This window comes from Palaemon carinicauda, chromosome 15 (assembly GCF_036898095.1).
Source record: "Palaemon carinicauda isolate YSFRI2023 chromosome 15, ASM3689809v2, whole genome shotgun sequence".
Taxonomy (NCBI): Eukaryota; Metazoa; Arthropoda; class Malacostraca; order Decapoda; family Palaemonidae; genus Palaemon; species Palaemon carinicauda.
Genome location: NC_090739.1, coordinates 103,814,457 through 103,828,378, shown reverse-complemented (window position 1 = coordinate 103,828,378; position 13,922 = coordinate 103,814,457). Strand labels below are relative to the sequence as shown.

Here is a 13,922-nt window from a genome sequence, read left to right as displayed (position 1 = left end):
TTAAATTTTACCCTCCTTCAATAAAGCGATTTGTCAATGTCTCATAACTATCCATGTTCTAATTGTGAAGTATTTTAATCATTATAAAGATAATCAAAATTGACGCCAGTTTCATATAGGATAAGTTGATAAAAGTTATCTAATGAATTAAGAGAAACACTGGCCAAAATGTCAGGCAATCTAAAAGACGAACACAAAATCGCTACACAAAAATGTCGGATATGAACCTACCCACTATTCAGTGTATAATCTAATAATCTTACAATTTCAATACATTGGCAAGATATCTAACCATATAGTTAGTTAAGGGATCTATAAAAGGAGTAAATTGAATTATGAATGATTTATATTTAGGGCATTAACGATATTCTAATTATTGAGAATTTTGCAAGTGTAAAAAACTAATACGTCTCTTACAATGTTATGAATTTTCCTCAAGGAATGATGCTGTTTAAAGACAGGACTCTGTTCTGCACATCAGTATTACATTAACCATAAAAGCTACCCAGAACTCATGCATCTTTAAAATACATGTAATGAGGATATGCAAATGAAGCAATTTTATGAAAATGGAACTTTCATACTTGATCAATGTAAGGAAATAGAAAAATCTTTGCCATAAATAGAAAAAAAATGCACTTAAAACACACAAACCTGACAAAATTCTTTGTCATACCAAATCAGTCTTCCCACTCTTTAAACAATACAAACACTCGCAAACACACACCTGGACAGCTTTCTCGTCAACGACAACATATTCAAAAACTTATTACACAATTTCTAAAAATGATTAAAGTGTTATTTATCCCTCCTTTATGTCATGGGCACAAATGACACAAGACAAGAAACAAAATGGAATCTATGAACCGAGCTGTGCACCTTTTCAGAGAGCCCAGGTATCTCGCCATAATAAAAAGCAAGACTTGAAAATGACCCTCTTATCTAATTCCTTGAAACACTTATGTTAAGTACACTCATCATTAATATTTAATAAAGTAATTCAATTATACTCGAACTATAAGTTTTCATGAAAAATTTAGTGATAAAAATTACCATCAATCACCTATTAACTGAAAAAAAAAAGCCTAAACATGTCTGAAGCACATTGAATCACAATCCATTTACATTAGATAGACTTTCCATTACTTACATCACACAGTTCAAATTTGATATTTTTGTCATTGACACAAGTGCAAACAATTTTGCTAGAGATGAAAATTTAGTAAAAATACCTGTGCATTTGACATTATAAACTTCTACAATGCAACCTTCTTAAAGATTCTGAAATATTTGATTCAAATAAGATAATTTATACCAAACTCTTAAATCTGATAAACCATTACAAACTTAAAGAATTTGAGGCTTTTGAGCAAGGTAACAATGGCATAACACAGCCATAATTTTTCTATGACTTTAGCTGTCAGAATAAAACCTTCACTGACAAGACAGCTGGATCAATAAGCAGACTAAAGTCCAACACGTTTACCAGTACAGATTGTAGGCCTTTGACAAGTAAAATATTTTCAAGTTAAGACATTGATATGCAGCTCTCAAGACACCAGTAAAAGAATGAACAAGTTCTGCACATAGGAAATAGAATAAGTCTAAAAGAACAAGTGATTACTCTAGTTAAGATCAGGATCTACCTCATGGACTCTTTAGCCCTTTTTGTGGCGAGGAACAAATTGGCCAATGCTGATACCCAAGAGGAGGGGGCCAACGAGAGACTCATCAGCCATATGAGGAGTCTTTTTTTTTTTTCTTTCTTTTTTTTAAATTTCCAAATTTTGGGATAAGGGAAGGATCAAGGATAGGGAGTGAGAGATCTGAAACTGCAGGTGAGCATCAGGTTAAAATAAAAGAGAACTTCATAATTCAGCCTTATTTGAAAATGTGGATAAAATATTCTCTTACCTTTAACAATTATCATATTATTCTTCAAGGTTTATTCATGTAGCCACAGAGAGAGAGAGAGAGAGAGAGAGAGAGAGAGAGAGAGAGAGAGAGAGAGAGAGAGAGAGAGAGAGAGAGAGATATTACTTAATTACTTAAAATACCTGGAAATTACAAAGGCTTCCTTAGATTTGGAGTGCCCATTAAAATGCATCTAGTTTATATCCCATATATTTTGTACATATTCACAAATGCCCTTTTATCTACACAATATAATTCCAAACTCTCCTCCCTCCCTTTAGTTAAACAGAAACACTTTACACAAAGTCTTTCTTGACCCAAGAAATTAAAATGTTCTTCTATCTATGCAATTCACTGCATAAGTTTATCAATAATCCGCTGCTTGCTGAGGTAGCCTTCTAAAATTCTTAATTAACGAAAGATCCTTTCTAATATCAGTTAGCAGTCACACCATTTAGATTAATTTATTGTATGCCCTGGGTCAACAGTAGCGACATAAATAAACAAAACTTTAGGAATCGGTTTACAATAGCTTATTTCTTCTTTGTCTGCATCCCTTATTTCTCTTTACTAAAACATTACGCACACCTTATCTAAAATACTTATTTACGTTAAATCCCCAATATCAACTTGAACCTATAGGCTTTAATATCATCAATATTTACTCTGTGCTTTTTAATTAAAAATGTCTTATGAGCTGGACTCTATTTCATTTCACCAATATTTCCTGACATTCTTTATTTCTCTTATACTTACATATTTCATCCTTCCACTAATCAATAAATCATAGCTTATTCTTTCATTCACCAACATTCGTTTACACTATCAATCATCCATAGTTCATAATATATTCAGGACTGGATTTGATTTAGGAACTTTGGCTTTAAAACTCATCTCTGGGGACTGTTGGGCCATTTCGTGCTCAACTCCGACTGGGGGATACCCCCTGCAGTTGCACTGTAGTTAGAAGTAAGAGAATGGACAGAAAATGGAAAAAAGGAAGCTGGAAAGGAGTTCAAGTAAAAGAATACAAAGCGAGTGTAAGTTGGGCCAGAAGGAATGTGCAAGTGCAGTTAGGTGACAGAAGGACTGGACAAGTGCAGGTAGGTTTAGAAGGAATGGACAAGTGCAGGTAGGTTTAGAAGGAATGGACAAGTGCAGGTAGGTTTAGAAGGAATGGACAAGTGCAGGTAGGTTTAGAAGGAATGGGCAAGTGCAAGTAGGTTGAGAAGGAAGGTGCAAGTGCAGATAAGGTCAGAAGGAATGGGCAAGTGCAAGTAGGATCAGAAGGAACAATAAAGTGCAAGTAGGATCAGAAGGAACAATAAAGTGCCAGTAGGATCAGAAGGAACATGGATGTGCACGTAGGGTCAGGATGAACGTGCAAGTAAATGTAGGGTCAGAAGGAACAGGAAAGTTCCGGTAGGATCAGAAGGAATGTGTAAGTGCAGATAGGTCCAGAAGGAACGTGTAAGTGCTGGTAGGGTCAGGAGGAATGTGAAAGTGCAGGTAGGATCAGGAAGAACTGGGAGGTGCAAGTAAGATCAGAAGGAATAGGAAAGTGCTGGTAGGATGAGAAGGAATGTGCAAGTGCAGGTAGAGTCAGAAGGAACAGGAAAGTGCCTGTAGGATCAGAAGGAACAGGCAAATGCATATAGGGTCAGAAGCATTTTGTAAGTGCATATAGGGTCAGAAGGAACGTGCTAGTGCATGTTGGGTCAGAAGGAACATGCAAGTGCATTTAGGGTCAAAACGAATGTGTAAGAGCATGTACGGTCAGAAGGAACGTGCATGTACAAGTAGAATCAGAAGGAAAAGGCAGGTGCAAGTAGAATAAGAGGTAACGGGAAAGTGCAGGTAGGATCAGAAGAAACATGCAAGTCCAGGTAGGATTAGAAGAAACAGGAAAGTGCAGGTAGGATCAGAAGGAACATGCAAGCACAGTTAGGATAAAAAGGAACGTGTAAGTTTAGGTAGGCTCAGAAGGAACGTGTAAGTACATCTAGGGTCAGAAGGTAAGTGTAAATGCAGGTAGGATCAGGAGGAATGTCCAAGTGCTGCAAGAGTCAGAAGGAACGTGCAAGTGCAGGTAGGATCAGAAGGAACGTGCAAGTGCAGGTAGGATCAGAAGGAATGTGCAAGTGCAGGTAGGCTTAAACGGAACTTGTAAGTGCACCTAGGGTCAGAAGGTAGGTGTAAATGCAGGTAGGGTAAGAAGGAATGTCCAAGTGCTGCTCGAGTCAGAAGGAACGCACGAGTGCAGGTAGAATCAGAAGGAACATGTAGGTTAGGTAGGCTCAGAAGGAACGTGTAAGTGCATCTAGGGTCAGAAGGTAAGTGTAAATGCAGGTAGGATCAGGAGGAATGTCCAAGTGCTGCTAGAGTCAGAAGGAACGTGCAAGTGCAGGTAGGATCAGAAGGACCGTGCAAGTGCAGGTAGGCTTAAACGGAACGTTTAAGAGCACCTAGGGCCAGAAAGTAGGTGTAAATGCAGGTAGAGTAAGAAGGAATGTGCAAGTGCTGCTAGAGTCAGAAGGAACACACAAGTGCAGGTAGAATCAGAAGGAACATGTAAGTTTAGGTAGGCTCAGAAGGAACGTGTAAGTGCATCTTGGGTCAGAAGGTAAGTGTAAATGCAGGTAGGATCAGGAGGAATGTCCAAGTTCTGCTAAAGTCAGAAGGAACGTGCAAGTGCAGGTAGGATCAGAAGGAACGTGCAAGTGCAGGTAGGCTTAAACGGAACTTGTAAGTGCACCTAGGGTCAGAAGGTAGGTGTAAATGCAGGTAGGGTCAGAAGGAATGTGCAAATGTTGCTAGAGTCAGAAGGAACGTGCAAGTGTAAGTAGGATAAGAAGGAACATGTAAGTTCAGGTCGGCTCAGAAGGAACGTGTAAGTGCACCTAGGGTCACAAGGTAAGTGTAAATGCAGGTAGGGTCAGAAGGAATGTGCAAGTGCTGCTAGGGTCAGTAGGAACGTTGCAAAGACAATTAAGCAATGTTTACAATAGACAACTGGAGGTACACAAATGGCACCAAGCCCCTACGGAGATATATTTCATTTCATATCTTGCTTTTCAAAAACTTGAATCCAAATACCTTTATACTCCCCAACTGATGTTTCATTATGATACTGTTAAATGTACGTTCATTGGCCTATATTTCATTACCCACCATTTGATCTATTGAGTTTAATTATCTACACTCTTTATTACTTCACTCACTTTATGTTCCTCAAATTCTCGATAAAGAAATGTAGAGAGAGAGAGAGAGAGAGAGAGAGAGAGAGAGAGAGAGAGAGAGAGAGAGAGAGAGAGAGAGAGAACGCCATCTGTTGCAAAATAATACAAAATGTTAAAGGGAGGATAGGTAATGGGATGAAATTGGACTAATACTTAAGAATTATTCACACACAATAATGGAACAAAATATGTCTAATATTTAAGAATTGTTCACGCATGATAATAGGACGAAATTTGACTAATATTAAAGAATTGTTCACACAAGGTATTAGGACGAACTTTGACTAGTACTGAAAAAAAAAATGTACACAAATGATATTGGGACGAATTTTTACTAATATTTAAGAATTATTTAAACATCATTATTCTCTATCTTGAACATGTAAATCAAAAGAAGGATTTTAGTTTGTTTCCATCCTTATAAAAAACAGAATTGTAAAGGGGAATACATTTTTTAATAAAAGGAAAACAAAGGTTAATCAATGTACATGGGTTTCCCTTAGCAATATAAAAAAAAATCACAGAATATTGTTTTTAATATTTTCTTATTCTGGACACAAAAGGGGAAGAAGCAAATTTCTCATCAGTTTTATGATCGTTTGACAGATAGCTTAGGAAGCAAAACTTAAGGTGCTACATGTGAGCAACATACCTTGAATTCCATTGAAACAGAAGTTCTCTTTTAAATAACCCTCCTCAAGAGATAAAATCAAAATTATTAGAAACATGCATAAATCTTAAATCCAACAATTACATAACTCTGGAGCCTAAGGATTGTCAAAAAGTCTGGAACTCTTGAAAACAAGATTGAAAAAGACGAAACTAGGACTTACTTGAACAGAAACAAGGAAATAATGGTTGACATGGAATAACCAATCCGATGGAGCAGATTATTCCATATACAAGAATTTGCTCTAAATAATTCCATAGGCAATATAGTGCTCCAAATAACTTATAGATCACTTCATTTTCCAATGAGTACCTAAGAGAACTCCCTAGAAGTATTTTAAATTACACTAAAGACAAAAGTGTCCATAAATACTTCCAAGACCAAAACGGGTCATGAATAATTGAATGAACAAGGAATAAGGTCCAAATAACTCCATAGACAAAGTGGTGTCCTGAATAAACCAGAGCATGCTACCGAAATATTCTGAAAACGAGGAAATAATCAAAACTGGAACAGTGAATAAAATAGATTCTCTGGATAGCATATTGAATCAAGAAACACCCCGAATAACTCCATAGATAAAGTATTCGAATAATACTGTAGAGACTAATCAGCCTCACAAATAATCTCAACAAAAACACGTAGAGCCTGTATTTATTCCTCCACAATCAATGGCTAAGATCCTCAAATAACTCTACAGATCAAGAAATGCTACAAAAGAAGTTTTAAGCAAATTGGAACTAAGGAATATAACCACCAAAGATTGGCAAATCAAGACATTACCAAGTAGCCAATCTTTGCCCGGAAAAAAATAGAAAAAATAAGGGTAACTCTACAATACATTTTTAAACAGAAAGTGCCCCAAAAAACACCTGAATACTAAAGTAAGACCTTTATACTATAAAGTGACCAAAATTATATTTCTAAAACGGACTTATCTGGAAAAACACTGTAAACAAGGATTGTCCACAATAGACTCTATGAGTAAGGGATGACCAAAGTAACTCAACAGACTAAAGAACAAACACACAGGATATCAATTTACTTACTGATGTCCTTAAGGTGAATATCTCTGAAAACCAATATGAGAAATTGTTGTCATTAAGAACTAGTTATTGGTTACTAAATATTTTACCAGCCATTTAATTCTTCAGATATCTTTAAATAATCTAAATCCAAATTCAACTCCAATATTTTCTCCCAGTAACCATTAGAGCAAAAAGATTATGCTATTCCCTAAAGAGGAGACCAACAGGAAACCTTCAGTAAAACTGATATTAAAAGGAAACTAATCTGAGAAATCATCATTACATCTCCGAACGAGATCCATATTTTCCATATAAAAACACAATAAACCTGTCATGAAAAGGGAAATAAATTTTGAAAAAGTCTTAGTTACTATGTTTCAGGACTTGATTACGAATAAATTTTCAAGTTAGATATCCTTTCAGTTTTGTAGAAAACCTCCACTCCTTAAAAATTTTACACTAGCATTTCCAACACATAAAACCATAAACAACTAATCAATGATAAAATATCCACCTACAGCAAGCTCCATGAAAGAGGACTCCATAAGACTTTTGTTAAAGTATCAGACTATAGATTCTCCAAAATAATAACTTTCTGGACAGAACCTTTACATATAATCAGTTACTAACAACACAAACTAGATAGTTTAGCAAAGTTTACCACTGCGCGTTCAAACCAATCATTCAACATAAGGTAAGAATCATGATCTAACCAGACAAAGTATATCATGAGCAATTCTCCAGAATATTCAACATCATGAGCAGGCTTCACATCAAACAGAGCAGGAAAAGTGGAACTAAATTACCGCTACGGTAACATGGTTATTCACAGGAAAGGAGCATCTAAGCAGACAACTCCACAAGACAAAACAATTGTCGTTATGCCACCAAGGTGCATAAGATGTGTTCCAAAGGCAAAGCTTAACAACCAACAAATATTTCCAGATTAGGAAGGCCTGATGGAAAGTAAGGATAGAAACAAAACCTTACACCATAAGCTAAAAAAAGGGATAAAAATCGCAAAATTGTTCATTACCTTCCCAATCTATCACCCTTAGTCCAATATCCACAAGTGCCACCAAGAGCACGGTATCATAAGAATACCATGAAGAATAGACATTACTGTATAAAAAGATCTCACCTAGAAGGACCTCACCAGACTGAGAAACTGGTCAAAAGATGAACTTAAATATCTGGGCTTGAGATAATACATCGATTTAAAGACATACATTACACCATATAATCATATTGAAAATTTTCTACGTTATTATCATAAAAAGAGAACATTTACCCAATTTTTTTTTGTGAAAAGCTAGCTATTTAACATTAGTACCAAAAGTTTTAGCTGATTCTAATTCATAAGTGTGCTTATCACTTCAAATACTATATAGAAATTATGGCAGACATACAAAGATTGTGGTTAAATTAAATTTGAATTAAGTGGCAATCAACTGAAAATTGGATGAATTTTTTCTAGTTTTGATAAAACAATGTATTACAAATGTTCTTTTATCTTGTATAAATACGAAAAAATTGTAAATGTAAATTTTCAATTGATGACAATACATTAGTAATAGTAAGATCTACTGTTGAGACTTCTAGTAAATTTGGTATGACACAAGATAGCTAAAGACTTACATGGTGACCAAAGTTATTGAAGAGAATTCAGTGATATTTCAAGCTGCGAAATGAGTGGAAGTACAACTTAACTTACGCTTTGTTCTTTGTTAAAATTTTCAAATGAAAAACTAACAGTAGCATCTACAATAGTTAAGACTTAATCAGTATAATGTAAAATGAAAGCAGTGAGCCCTCGCTACGGGGTTCGACCATCGCGGATTCACGACTTCGCAGACTTTTTTCATTAAATACGGCATACGATTTCATCAGCAAACCACTATTTTTGGGGGAAACATCATTTTATTCTAGAAAATTTCTACTCTTTAAATAGTTAATTGCACATTAAGAAAGCGTGTACTTTTGTTTTTAAATTTCGGGTGTGTTTTAAAAATCGAGTATTGTTGACTTCTTTTTGTTTTACTTTTGGCTGCGATCAGATCAGCTGACGTCTAGCTGCAGGTCTCAAGAATATGCGCGTACGAAGTATTGTTTATACCATTTCTTAAATTATTGAAACCATCTATACAGTTGATATTACATAAGCACCAATGTGTTATAACCTATCATATTTTTTTGTTTATTACATTTAAAACAACTCTCTCTCTCTCTCTCTCTCTCTCTCTCTCTCTCTCTCTCTCTCTCTCTCTCTCTCTCTCTCTCGTGTAATACAATAATTACAAATAGATGAAGAAACCAAAATCGGTTTTCTTAGTGTCAATTAAATACAAAACGAAAAAATTATACCGTGTATACATCCATTTCAATCATAGCTTAAAATAAGGTATCCGATTTTGTCAGCAAACTACTATTTTTTTAGGAAACACCATTCTATTCCAGAAAACTTTTACTCTTTAAATAGTCAATTGAGCTATAATAAAACATTTACTTACGTTTTTAAATTTCGGGTGTGTTTTAAAAATCGAGTATTTTTGACTTCTTTTTGTTTTACTTTTGGCTGTGATCACATCAGCTGATGTCTAGCTTCCGCTCTCAAGAATATGTACGGTACAAATACATCAACAAAGAATTGTTTAGTGTACACCATTTCTATACAGTTAATATTACATAAGCACCAATGTGTTGTAACCTATCATATTTATTATTTAGTACATTTAAAACCATTATCTCTCTCTCTCTCTCTCTCTCTCTCTCTCTCTCTCTCTCTCTCTCTCTGTCACATCGAACGTAATAGCGGTAACATGACAAATTCGAAGATAATTTGTATTTTTCCTAACCATATAAACCTTAGGTATTTACATTGGGTTTACCTTTTAGCGTAGCTGAAATGGCGAGCCATGAGAATTTTTCGAGGGTGTATTACCCCCGCGCTAGTTAGCGGGGGGGGGGGGGGGGGTAGGGGAGTGGTAGCTAGCTACCCCTTCCCCCTCTCACACACCGGTGAAGCTCACTTTCACTTAGAGGTAGGACTTGTCTTGGGGGACAGGGCTGGCGGACAAATATGTGTAAATAGCTAAGGTTTGTATGGTTAGGAAAAATACAAAATTATCTTCGACTTTGTCATTTGTTCCGTAACCGAAATACAAACCACGCTATTTACAATGGGTGACTTACCCCTTAGGTAGTGTGGAAAGTCCCCAGCCATACTGGCTTTGGCTTTACCCGGGGACTCAGAATCCGAGTGAGTCGCACTCGAGAAAAGGAGTCCCTGCACCTCCCAAGTTCCTTGCTCTGCAAGGAACCGTGTGGACTACATAAGCTTGTGTGTGAAGGAAGAAGTGTGACCCGTCCTAGGCAGTTGACCTGGAGTTCCAGAAGGAACTCTGGGTTAGGACGTTCCGAATACCACCTAGTCAGGGTATGGGGCACGCGACAGTATTGACTCAATACTCGGAACACAAGGAAGCATGGTTTACCTGCAGAGGTTCGAGGTCAGCTATGCAGAGACCAGGATGCTGCTTCCCAGTAGAGGGGATGATGAAGAAAGAAGTAAGGGCCAGACATACTTCTTTCGTTCATGCAGACTAAAACCTGATAACAATGCCCTCAACCTTCTGCTACCTGTCCAAAAAGGAGCCTGAGGTTAGACCAGCTGTTGTGTAGCCACCACAGAGCGATAGAAAACGTATCGAAACTCCTGTGGGTCACGCCCTGCAGGAAGCGGGCTGCTAAGGTCATTAGACGCTTCCAGACTCCAGCTTGTAGCACCTGCGTCACAGAGTAGTATTACTCGAAGGCGAGGGACATTGCGATGTATCCGACATCGTGCTGTAGGGCAACGTGACGGGGGATGGTCTGGAGTCAGGTCGAGATGAATGTCCTTGAGTCCGAGCTGAAGAGGTATACTGGTGACTCACCCCCGTGTCCTTCTTGTGCTCCCAAACCGGCTGCAACTGAGGACAAACTGCAGCTCTTCCCAAAGCTAACCTCTCGATTCCTTTACTGGCAAGAAGGAGAAGGTTTTGGGACATCAAATACAGAATGGTGACTCGAAATCTTGAAGGAATTGGACCGAAGGGCCGGGACCCCAAGATTCTGAGTCTAGCCAACAACTCAGGAGCAAACCTGAATGTTGCCTTCCCCCATTTCTTAGAAAGGGCGGCCAGAGTGAGCAGTAGCCCCAAGACGGAATACGATCAGAGGCCTGATGTAAAGGGTCTTGAGAAGATCTCTTAATGGACTAAAAGCCCGAGCCATGCTCCAAGTTGGAGGTCTCACTCCGACTAGGGCAGGGACGTTCGCAGCTTCGCATGAGCGAGGAAAGGTCCAGCGGGAAGGAAAAAGTTATTCCTTTAAGCCTGAAGGTCAGGGAAAGGCTGAGCGACAGGCTTCATTGCCGAGAGCGGAGAGGAGTTTCCTCCCGCCGAAAGGCAATAAGATCGTTATTGCTGGAGAAAAGGCCTCAAGGGAAGAGGTATATCTCCCACGACACCAACCAACGAAGACTCTCTACTTCGCCTGGAAGACCCCTGCGGATGACTATCGCAGATGACGCGACCTCCGTCCCGCGACTGTAGCGGGTTGTCTCTTCTTGAGGAGGAGGCGTAGTGTCTCCAGGCATGAAGCCGAAGCGACGCCCCGGCTCCTGAAAGATGTTGCAGTGTGGTTGTTTGAGTAGCCTATGCCGTGGGAGAAGCTCTCCCGGGAGTTCCGTCAGGGGAAACAGAGGTTCCGGAAACCGTTCTGCGCATAGTCCCAGGGGAGCTCTCAGGGCCATTGAAAGGTTGACAGACAACCTGGTCTTGTTGAGACCCATTCTCAACAGACAACAAAGGAGGGAAGACACAGGCGTCAATGTTGTCCCACCATCACTGGAATGCATCTTGCCAGAGTCTCGGGGTCTGAGACTGGGGGGAAGAACATCGGAAGCCTGAGGTTCCAAGCTGTCGCGATCAGGTCCCCCAGACCAGGACTTGCTGGTTACTCAAGGCTACGAGGCTCTGCTCGGATAGTCGGAGAGAACATTCCTCTGCCCGGAATGAGAGAGCCGATGGTGGTATTGAGAGTATCTCAGTATCGCTACTGCAAGATGCGAAGGTGTGAAAATGCGTCCCCTGCTGGTTAGAACACGCCAGAACCATGAAATCGATGCTCACGTAGCGACTCGGCAGGAGCTGTAGGATCTGTAGAGGGGCCAGACTACGGCCCCTAAGCCTGCCTGAATGATGGAGAGGTATCCTTCAGGTCCTGACCATAGGCCTGGACTGGAACATGCACCCCCCCCCCTTTTCTTTGACGAGTCCGAGAAAAGCATAAAAAATGTGAGGAAGAGATGAGAATATCCACTCCCATCAAGAGCTTCCATAGGTCAACACCCATTGCAGGTCTATTCGTTCCGCTGGTCCCATAGGGGCCAGAAAGTCCGGTTAATCGTTGCTTTGAAACCACCGGAACTTGGGCTGCCCCACAGGGAACTTATCCTGAGGCGACCGTTCGGAACTTTAGACGGGTCAATGAGGAAAAGAGAACTAGGAAACGTTCCAAGGTAGGGCTGAAAACTCTGCTTGACTGAGAACAGGTACTGCGACTCTCCACAGCCTTGCCACAGTCAACTGAGGGGAAGGCTCGGAGGAGGTGGCAACAGAATCTGGCGTCCCAAGGCGGTCACCCATCCAAGTACCGACCAGAACCGACGTTGCTTAACCTCGCTGGACGGACGAGAAGCGGGGTTTCCAACGTGGTAAGGCCGTTGACTCAATATCATGGCTAGATACTCCAGATGTTGAGCCAGAAGAAGAGAAGGCTCCTAGCAAAATACCATGAACCCCCACTCATGGTAAGCATCAGGAAGCTTGTCCCGGCGCTGAAGAAGGTCGAACCCGAGCCTACCAGAGTTGACCAGACCTCCAAAAGGCAAAGGAGGCGGAAGCCTGCACCTGAGTGACCATGAGGAAAGCAGGGAGAGTTCTCTGGGGAAAAAAACCTGCGATGCCACGGCGGGATCGCCACACTGCATCTTAAGCAGGAATACCTTTAGTCTAGGCTGAACCCGTCCTTCCGATCCAGGGCCTAAGGAGTCCTGTCACCTCTTTACCAGTCTGATCAACTCTGCTGTTCCACGCTGGACGAAGTTTGTTCGACAAACTTGATCAGGGATGAGAGGTCGATTACGGAACTTCCGTCTCAGATACTTCCTTACAAGAAAGGATCGACTGAAGAAGCCGGGGGTGAAGCCGTCGACGATCCTAAGTAGGACCTTCTCCTAAGGCATGGATCCTTCTGCCCAAACGGGCAAACTCTTGCCGACCCTATGGTATAGAGGTTCAGAGACACTGAACTCGCTGACAGAGACAGCAGGCGCGATATCCTTGGTTGATCACAGAGATCGTGCAAGAATGGGCATCGGGAAGCTGTCATCCGGATGAGTAACCTTAGGCATCCTCCCAGCGTGAAACTTGCAAGGGGGGGGGGGGTGACAATCCTAGAGTTCGTGAACTCTGCCGCTCCCTCTAGGACTATGCCTCCCCGAGGGAGCCTCCTGTGCCACCTGTTCCTGACAGGAGGGATCTGCAATTGGACACCTTGTCTCAGTTGTCGTAGCCGGTCCGATAACTTAGGCCGACGTAGCTGAAAGAAAGAGGCGCTGGAGCCCTGCAGGGTCTGGAAGAAAGCGCCTTGGAGGAGTGAAAACGGAAGTCTACTTCCTCCGCACAGCCGCTGTCTATGTCTCTGTCCTTGGGCACAAACAAACTCTTCTCAAGGATGGAAGGGTGTCTGAGGTTGTCGACATCCACGGATGAGACACCCGAAAGGAAGCCCTCGGTCATTGCGTCCAGATGGTCCAACATCGAGCTTGCCCGCAAGTTCGATACTTGACGACGAAACGCCAAGGTGTTTGAGCCCGAGAGGAGGAAAGTACCCATGACCTTCCTGTAGCTTCCTTGAACAAAACCTCAGGTTGCAACCGAGGAAGGAAAGGACCTGGTAAGCCCCTTTCACGAGATGGAGAAGAGGAAGGGGTAAACCAGTCACCCCTTGGCCGATGGAGAAATC

At 40.6% G+C, this 13,922-nt stretch overlaps 1 pseudogene; it reads right to left on the bottom strand.

Moving 5' to 3' along the window:
* Positions 1–12,504: 12,504 nt before the first annotated feature.
* Positions 12,505–12,623, bottom strand: LOC137654870 (5S ribosomal RNA; annotated as a pseudogene).
* Between the last annotated feature and the right edge of the window lie 1,299 nt (positions 12,624–13,922).